Source organism: Ovis canadensis, chromosome 8, assembly GCF_042477335.2.
Source record: "Ovis canadensis isolate MfBH-ARS-UI-01 breed Bighorn chromosome 8, ARS-UI_OviCan_v2, whole genome shotgun sequence".
Lineage (NCBI taxonomy): Eukaryota > Metazoa > Chordata > Mammalia > Artiodactyla > Bovidae > Ovis > Ovis canadensis.
Genome location: NC_091252.1, coordinates 31,769,847 through 31,778,025, shown reverse-complemented (window position 1 = coordinate 31,778,025; position 8,179 = coordinate 31,769,847).

Sequence of the window (8,179 nt, the reverse complement as noted above, 5' to 3'; positions counted from 1 at the left end):
TATGCTGTGCTGTGCTTAGTCACTCAGTCATGTCCAACTCTTTGCAACCCCATGGACTGTAGCCCACCAGGCTCCTCTGTCCATGGGGACTCTCCAGGCAAGAATACTAGAGGGAGTTGCCATGGCTTCCTCCAGGGGATCTTCCTGACCGAGAGATCGAACCCAGGTGACCCACATTGCAGGTGGATTCTTTACCATCTAAGCCACTAGGAAAGCCCCAAAATACTGGAATGGGTAGCCTATCCCTTCTCCAGGGGAGCTTCCCAAGCCAAGGATTGAACCAGGGTCTCCTGAACTGCAGGCAGAGTCTTTACCAGCTGAGCTGCCAGGGAAGATCTTTATAGTAACCCTATATGGCAGGTGGAATACACATTTTTATCATCATTTTTGCATATAAGAAAACTAAGGCACAGTTAAGATGTGGTAACAGTATCAAGGAATGTTTCTTTGAGAAGCTAATCTTACTACACAAAGGTAATACCAAGGACAAGGACACTTACATAAATATTCCTAGCAAAGCATTTCAGGGGTTCCTGTGTGTATATGATATTTCTTCCAATGTTCCTAAGGATGTTTACTATGAGAAGACCAGTCTGTGACCAACAGGTCTCCCTCTGCTTTTCCCGCCAAAACTCTTTGAATATAGTTATGGAGAAAAGTTTAATGACTAGAAAATAGAAATGTGTGTGTTATTTATAAGTTTATAAAAGTACTATGAATTATTAGACAGCCATTGCTTTTGTATAGCAATTCACTCACCTATGCCCACTGGAAATAGAATAGGCAAGTTTCCTCTTGTGTCTTCCACCACTGGAAGCCTTGGTTCTGCATATAATTTGCACCTTCTGTTTTCTCAGCTTACACTAGAGCTTCATTACAAGCACTGATTTGCAGCCTTCCACACACTAGGTTGGTTAGGAATAGCCCCTGAACAAAATACACACTGGCTCTTAGAGGTAAACCAGAAAAGGACCCTCTCCCATGTGGCTTAGCAGAGTGATTTGTCATCTTCTTCCCCATCCTGGAGGACGTGTATGTAAATGTGCATTTTTATTTCTATCTGAGGAGTAGGAGTAGATACTTGAAAGAAAAGAAAGTCTTGACATTAACAGATTCATGAGCTAGAGTTCCAAAGTTTGGCTTCTACTTTTTAAAACTACTGATCCAGTAACTGCTTTTATACTCCCTCTGATTCAAATCTTAAATGTTCGTTATGAGTGGAATGATTAATAATTTTCTCCCTAACTTGAACTATGTCACTAAAAAATAACTCTCTTGGAATATTATATTTCCCATGAAATCAGACTTATAGTTCAATGTGTATTTCTCACTTGGGTTGTAAACACATTCAGTGATTTAGCTGCATTATTTAGCTCTTTTTCCAGGAATGAGAACCTATGAGCATATATCTGATACTGCTTTATTTGGGATACAGATGGGGAATAAGTAAGCAAAATTAGAGATAAATAATTATAGAATAGGTTTGAAGAGTGGCCCACCTATTTTTTTTCAATTGATTCCCAGACATAGCTATTGAGAGTCTTCTAAGTGGCACACATTTTTGATACCAAAGTTGATGAGATGATATCCTTGTGATGAAGGAATTCACATATTAATCTAGTCAGAATATAGAATTTTAGATTGGAAAGGGAAGTTTGAAATCAATTTATTCCATGTCTTTCATTTTACAGATGAGAACATGTAACCAGTGATGTGAGACACAAGTGTTTTAGTCATGATTCTTTAATTTCAATTAGTAGACATCCAAGAAAAATAAACTGAGGAAAACAGGAAAATTATTTGCTTTCATAGCCGATAGTCTAAAGAGAGTTCAGCTTTAGTTACTGCTGTATCGAGATGTTCAAATGTTGGTCTCCCTCCCCTCTTCTTCTTCCCCTCTACCTGCTTCCCTCTTCTGTATTACTTGGCTCAGTTTCACTTTTCATTTTGAACTCATTATCTTCTGTCTCAAACAGGTTTCCTTCATGTGGCAGGAAAGGTAGCCCTATCGTTGATAGCCCTATCGTTGATGGCCCTATCGTTCACAAACTGAAATCAAGGAGGGTCTTTCTGCCTGCTTCCCAGTGCGGAGAGGACCCAGGACTCTGTGGCTGGCTCAGTCACAGATGCTTTCCACCCTTGTAGTGCTCCAGGACTGACAGTCCTTTCAGTGTCACGTGGAGCAGACAGCTCCTCAAAGAATTATAAAGAGGGATGGAGACTTGGAACACAGCAAATGCAGAAGGAGCTGAGACCAGCAAACAAGCCTCGGAGACGATGAACTTCCCAACTGCACTGCAGGTTATGCCTGCTGAGGGCGCTGGTGTCCACTTCCCTTGTCTGCCAAGATGCCCAGAGCTAAGTTTAGCACAAAAGCAATCACTACTCCTGGCTTCAATTTCAGTTATTATTTGCCTTTCTAGAATGCCTTTCTATTATTTGCCTTCTAGAATGTTTAAGAATTCTATTATATGTATTTTCCTTTTAAAAAATACACTGCAGATGTCTTTTTGGAAATAGGTGGTTGCAAATATAATAAATAACTTGCACCCTTCAACACTTCACTTTTCTTGTGCTTTTTACCAACATGGGCATCTCTCACTATCAGTTCTTATACTATCAGTCACTGATACAGTGACTATAGTCACTATACAGTGGCATGTAAGGACTAATATCCTGAATTCCATTAGTTTTACATTGTTAACTTGCAGAATTTGACCTCCAGGTTTTGTTTATCTAAAGTATTTACAATTGATAGCTCTTTAGATGGGAAATAATCTAACACAGGCCCACTGGTTAACTGCTGACTAGATTTCACACTGTCAGCTTGTACATCTTCTAGTCCTGCCTTCTATTTCTAACAAGCAAGAAACAGATCAAGTTCACATATTTATAGATGTGAAGGAATGGCTATTTGCAAAAATGAGAAGATCTTTGATTAATTTGTTTTAGGTCTGGCATTCTCAAAATTTTATTTTCCTATAATCTGATTTTGGCTGGAAACATAATACCAGGTACCAGAAAAATTATATAAGAGCAGAAATTATGAAATGCAAGAAATGTCAATTGAGATTTTCCTCCAAAGACCTTTTGATGTATACGTCTATTCGTGTGTTTTGTCTTCCAGTACTTGACATTGATTTTGTAGTTGGCCACTCATTAAAGCAGACAAGCAGCCCATACATGAATTTATCAGGCTGTCTGTGTTTCTTACATATTCTCTAAGCATAAGTAATCCAGGGCTGAAAAAGCAGTGCTAGAGTGTGGGGGACCAAGCCTTCCTCTGGTTTGTTGCTCTGCTGTCTTCAACTTGCGGATTCTATCTCATGATCTGAGATCATAGCTCCATTGCTCCACAGAAGCAGCAAGAAGGGAAAAGAAGCTGGGAGAGGGCATATCCTTTCCTTTTAGTATCACAGTGGAAGTGTCACTTACTTCCATGTTTCATTGCTCACATGCTTATTCTCCACCTTATTTTAAGCCATCTTTTGAAGGTTATGCAATTCATTGTTTTCTGCTCTGAAAGTCTAATTTTGTTGACCATGGCAGTGAAGGGCCTATCTGAAGGACTGGTTTAAAGATAGCTCAAGAACTGTGGAGAAAGTTGGGAACACAAACACTGAGTTATTGTGCTGACCAAGATGTAAGGAAAATTGGTGAGAACATTAAAATCGCTCATTTAACGTGTATTGAATGCCAGTTTCGGAGGTGGCCTTATACCAAACCCAGAGTGCACAATTACAGTTGGACCTTGCGCTTGAGATCCTCACACCCTGGGCTGATAGGCTTCTGATTTCATTCTGCCAATAAAAGTGGTGGTACGATGTATATTATTTCCCCACCCCTGCATTTTAGCAATAAAATATATTAGTGTATCTCCACAAACAGAGGAAGGAGATGACTATATGGGTCCTTTTTTGAGTGTTCATTTGCTTATTTTTATCTTCTTAGTAGTATTAGTATTAGTCCCCTCAGTCCTGTCCAACTCTTTCCAACCCCAAAGACTGTAGCCCACCCGGCTCCCCTGTCCATGGGATTCTCCAGGCTAGAATACTGGAGTGGGTAGCCATTCCCTTCTCCAGGGGAATCTTCCCAACCCAGGGATTAAACCCGGGTCTCTTGCACTGCAGGCAGATTCTTTACAGTCCAAGCTACCAGGGAAGAAATAATAAATTTATGTTTTCATTTTTATAATATTTGTATACTGTCTTTATAATTAAAAATAAGCCCTTTATGACAAATAGTAAGAAAATCATTGAATTTATACCTAGTTGAATTCAGAAACCTCAAAAGTTAACAGAAAAATGAAAGGTACAATAGTCATTCATTTAGTTGTTCATTTTACATGGAAGCAAGGAGGTAGCTTTGGGTTTAAAGGACTCAGAACTTAATTTCATAGGTTGAGTAGCATTTTCTTGTGGAATAACTGTTGAAAGCTTTGTAACTGTAGTAAAGCTCACAACTCCTATGAAACAATATTTCTTTTATCGTTCTGTTGGCACAACAGTGCTGGGATTTCTGTTTTGTGTGATTATACTTGAGAATCTGAAAGCGTTCCCACAGCTTTGCTCCCATGTCAACAGGAGAAACTGTTTTCATATCAACAGCACAATGAGTCAATGAAATGACAAACAGAATACTCATTTCTTAACACTTTCATGTACATCAGAACATTTTATACCCTTAACAATTTTATGAGATATTATCACCATATTGTATGTAAATACATTTAAGCTAAGCAGTCACCTAGGATTAATATCTTTGTTCTTTTCATTTGCTTATTTGTTTATTTATCTTAACTGTTTAGTCCATGCTGAGATAAGACTGTGGAAGGTCTTGCTTAGCAAGGTGGGGTAATTTAATTCTGAAGGCAATAGGAGGTTATTCAATTTTCTGAATAGGAAAACGACAGTATTGGAACAAACTTGTTAGAGGTTGATCTGGAATGATGTATTCTGTGTATCAGAAGGGGACTCGGGGTAGGTAACTAGTATGGAATTTTCCAATAAGAGAGAGATAAAGTCATAAGGGCTTAAATTGTGATGCCGACAGTAGTAATAGCAGAGAGGAAAGGGCAGTTGAAAGAGCTCTTTCTAAAGGAGAATTGACTGCTCACTGCAAAATGATGGAAACACTAGAATGTAAACTGCTCAAGAGGTGAGAACTTGTTTGTCTTGTATCATTTCTATATTCCCCTTGCATAGAATGGTATGCCTGTGTATAGTAAAACATTTGATAAATGTTAGTAGAATGAATTAGAATGAAAACAGATGAATGAAGTAAAATGTAATATGTGCTTTGACAGAAGAAGAAAGAAAATCTTGGTAGAAAAGGAGATGGTTGAATTGTATCTGATGGACCAGTGAGGAGGACAGAGGGGTGGAGAGGACATTAAGGCAGGGGGAAGAGGTGGGCTCTGAGGGGCGGGAACAGACAATCTCCAGCAGCTGGCCATTTCCCCAGGGTGAGGCACTAGACACCTACATGTTGGAGCTGGACTTGCAGAATTTGAGCATCTGGATAAGGAGTTTTGGCTAATTGCAGGTTTAAAAACAAATGAGTAAAGCAAAGAGGTTTTTAATATAGAAATATGTGTATCAGAAGTGAGTGGAAGGTTTAGTGAGTCCTTCTCTATGTTTAGAATAAAACATTGAGAGACCAGAGTCAATTTGAAGCCTACTGCAATAATCTATGTAAGAAGTGATGAAGGCCTTCCTTAGCTTAAGGAACTAAAGACAGGGATAAAGATCTTGGCAAGATTTTGAGAAAATGCAGGAATTAGAAAATAAAAGACAGGAACTTCCCTGGCTATCCAGTAGTTAAGACTTTGCCTTCTCGTGGCTCAGACAGTAAAGAATCTGCCTGCAATGCAGGAGACCAGGGTACGATCCCTGAGCCAGGAAGATTCCCCTGGAGAAGGGAATGGCAACCCGCTCCTGTTTTCTCGCGTGGCGAATTCCAAGGACAGAGCAGCCTGGTGGGTCATAGTCCGTGGGGTGGCAACAAGTCAGGCACAACTGAGCAGCTAACACTTCTTTCCTTCCAGTGCAAGATGTGTGGGTTCATTCCCTGGTCTTGGAGATAATAGTCCAACCTGCTTCACAGCCAAAAAACCAAAATATAAAACAGAAATGATATTGTAACAAATTAAAAAAGACTTAAAAATATATAGGTGATGAATTAAAAATGGAGAAGAATGAAGGAAATAGTGAAGTTAAAGGTGACTAGGATGAATTCCAGGGTTCCACCTAGTCCAGTGGTAGTACAACAAGCTGAGAAGTGGAAAACACCAGAAGGAGGAGTGAGGAGGAGGAAATAATGGAATAAATTTTAGGCATACTGACTTTGAAGTGTTAGAGCGACAAGCAGGTAGTTTGATTAGAGAATGACCTGGACCAGAGAGTTTGGCGAGTTATCTGCATCAAAGTTGAGACATGAAGATGGGATAATATTGTAGTGAGAAAGGGGGTTGAAAGAAGCGAGACTCATACTGATGGAGGAACTCTGGGGAATGACCACATTTAGAGTCAAAAGGAGGAAGACATATCAGCAATAGAGACCAAATCTGAATGGTCAGGGATGTCAGAGTAGAACCAAAAGAGCCTTTGCATTAGATTGAGGAATGATTGAAAGCTTAAAAAAAAACTATGGTGGTAAAGAAGAAAGAGAATTTCAAGGAGGAGGAATTATACCACAAATGCCATTAAGATTCAAAGGAGATGCTTAAAAATGACCATTGAATTTGATAGATTAAAAAGCCTCATTTTTCTGAGATCTTTTTTGTAGACTGGTGCATCTAGAGGCCAGATTTTAGTGATCTCAGAGTAAATAGACCACAAGTCATTTATGACACTATTCCCTCAAGCATTCAGTTAGGAAAAGGAGGGAGATATTATTTTGTCATTTATTTTATAAGGATAGAAATGATATGAACATGCATCCAAATCCTTATCACCAGCCTGACTATTCTCTGAGCTCAGAGTCTTATATCCATGTAAATGCCCGTTACATCTTGAGATGACTCCAGGCACTTCCAATATTAGACTCCAGGCAAATCCAATATTCTTCATTTACTTTAAGTTAGTCTTTCTCCTGTATTCTATGCCACCCATCAATGAAGCAAGCTAGAAGCCTATTACCTTAACCTTCAACAACTACTTCAAAATAAATTCCCACCTCCCATGTAGCTTGAATACACACACACACACACACACACACACACAAACACGCACATAAATACACAAACACACACATAAACACACGCACACCCCACACCTTCTTTCTGTTCCCTGGCATAGATCTTAATCCTCTGTTAGCTAGACTCCATCCATCGCCTGTGTCAGAGTGATCTGCCTTAAATAGGACTCTTTTTGCATACTTTTTTTCTATTGTGATAAAATATATATAACATAAATTTGAGCTTCCCTGGAGGCTCAATCAGTAAGGAATCTGCCTGCAATCCAGGAGACCCAGGTTTGAGCCCTGGATTGGGAAGATCCCCTGGAGAAGGAAATGGCAACCCACTCCAGTAACTTTGCCTGGAGAATTCCAAGGAAAAAGGAGCCTGTTGGGCTACAGTCCATGGGGTCACAAAGAATCAGACACGAATTAGTGACTAAACCACCGACATAAATTTACTGTTTTGACAATTTTAAGTACACTGTTCAGTGGCATGAAGTACATTCAAATTGCTAGAACAGGACTTTGAACCTGTTTTCTTTCTTTGATGGTCACCTTCAACCCATAAGATAAAGACCTAAGGTTTTCATAAAAGAACTCTGGTCTGTGACATTCATTTATAATTTTACCTTTACATACGGCTGAAGACTTCTCTCTAGTCATACAAAATGACTGTCCTTCCCTGGGTACATACTCTTGATACATTTTCTGCTGCTGTTTTCCCACTTTATCTGGAACAGCTTTCTGTACTTTCTTTGAGTAGCCATGACTCTTACTCATTTTTCAGGACTTCAGCTAAATATCACATTCTTTATTTAACTTTCTTTAAAACCCTCCCATTATTCCCCCAGTGGCTAAGCGCTACTTCACGATATGATTATAGTGCCCTACTCACATTACAACCATCAATCACAACTGCTCTGAATTGATTGATGCTTTCAAAAAGACTCTTAAGAGTCCCTTGGATGCAAGGAGTGTAAACCAACCAGTCCTAAAGGAA